The sequence below is a fragment of the Alligator sinensis genome, unplaced genomic scaffold, assembly GCF_000455745.1.
Source record: "Alligator sinensis unplaced genomic scaffold, ASM45574v1 scaffold2499_1, whole genome shotgun sequence".
NCBI classification, from domain to species: Eukaryota; Metazoa; Chordata; order Crocodylia; family Alligatoridae; genus Alligator; species Alligator sinensis.
The window spans coordinates 3744-5710 of NW_005844173.1; positions in this window are offsets into that span (position 1 = coordinate 3744).

Here is a 1967-nt window from a genome sequence, read left to right on the forward strand (position 1 = left end):
GAGGGGGGACCTGGTGACCGTCTATAAACTCACTAGGGGGACCAGAAGGGTTTGTGGGGGACCTTGTTTCCCCCAGCGCCCCCCGGGATAACAAGGAATGACGCCCACAAGTTGCTGGAGAGCAGGTTTAGATTAGACATCCGTAGGAACTACTTCACAGTCAGGGCGGCTAGGATCTGGAACCGACTTCCAAGGGAAGTGGCGCTGGCTCCTACCCTGGGGCGCTTTAAGAAGCGGCTTGATGCCTACCTGGCTGGGGAATTTGAGCCCAGTTTCCCTCCTGCCCAGGCAGGGGTCGGACCTGAAGATCCGCAAGGTCCCTTCCCACCCGACTTCTATGTTTCTATGATCCGGCTGCAGATCCGGCCATAGGGTTTAATGGGGAATCAATGCAATATCTATAACTTTGTTGTTTTTTGTCTGATTTAGATGAAACTTTCAGGGATGGTAGCCTCTGCCAGGGTCATGAAGCCTGCCAAGTTTCAAGAGGATTTGTGCAGGGGTTTGGGGGGGAACTGTACCCCAAATTCCTGAAAGCAAAACTCCTGTCACATCTAAGTCACGAGACAGGGGGGTCAAGACTGCAGGGGTGGTAGGTCTTACTGAGGCCACAAAGTCTGCCAGGTTTCAAGAAGATCGGTGCAGGGGTTTGAGGGGAACTGCACCTCAAGCTATGGACAAGCAAAACTCATGACATGGGTGACACTGCGTGTGTTAAGACGCAGCAGGGTGACAGCTGCAGCGATGGTGGCCCCTGCTGCGGCCATGAAGCCTGCCACCTCTAGAGGAGGTGACAGGCAAAGCTCGTGCCATGGGTGCTTGTGGGACTGCCTGTCTCTGTTTTGGGGCAGCTGATTGTCTGTGTTGATTCTGTCCTCTCCTTAGTCCGGTTTTGCAGGTGCGAACTGATGGCAATTAACTGGCAACATTAGCTAGGTCCTGTGCATCGTGCCAGTCCCTGTGTGAATCATGATTGATTGGTAACTGGTAACACAGTAGCTTAGCAGCCAGGCCAGCAGTAGTGCCTCCCACACCCCAAGATGCACACAGTCATTCCCACAAGCACCCCGGCACGAGTTTTGTCCGTCAGCAGCTAGGGATGCAGGGCCCTAGACCCACCCCTGCACCGATCTCCTCGACAGCCGGCAGGCTTCGTGGCCGCAGCAGAGGCCACCATCCCTGCAGCGTTGGGAAGCCTAACGAGGCTGACGCTTCGACCCGGATATGTTGCTTTGGACCCCAAAGCGTCCTAAGATTCTCTGGATCCAAAGGTCTGTCTAAAGCCTCGCAGAGCCCTAGAAAACAAGAGAGAGAGCGAGAGCTGGGATCTGCCCGTTCCAAGGCACTCGGGTGTTTTGTTGACAGGGAAAGTTGCCAGCACAATCGTTGAAGGTTAAACGGGCAACAGAAAGATGGTGTAAGAGAGATTTCTCTCTCTTGAAGCACACTGTTTTCTGATTTACAGCTTTCTTATACCCTTAGTTCAGCCTCTTCAAAGCATTCTTTTAATCGTGTAAATCAAGAGGGTCTCAAGCCATAAATGACAGGGAAATCCTGTTATAGAAACAGTTTCCATTTAAATGAATTACCTTTTTCAGTGACAGGGGATTATCTGGTTTGGAACATCTCACGAAACTGATTCACAACCAGGAAAACCATCAAGTTTTAAGGAGTAACCGGACACCTAGGAGCCAGCTTGAAATTATTATGAATATAGAAGATATGCTGGAATGGTTTCAAAGATGGCCTAGCTATGCTTGCACTGTGAAGTCAGCATCGGTGTTGTGTATTTTACCTCTTGTGAACAAGCCTCAGCTCAGCATGACTTTCAGATCTTACTGTCGTCTTTGAACAGACTTAAAGGGATTGATTACTTGAAGTGTTCATAAACATTGTGTGGAGCACTTTCACCAGTCATGCCGGGGAAAGTCTGACAGCATTTGTGGTCAGGGCTCCACTGGGCTGGA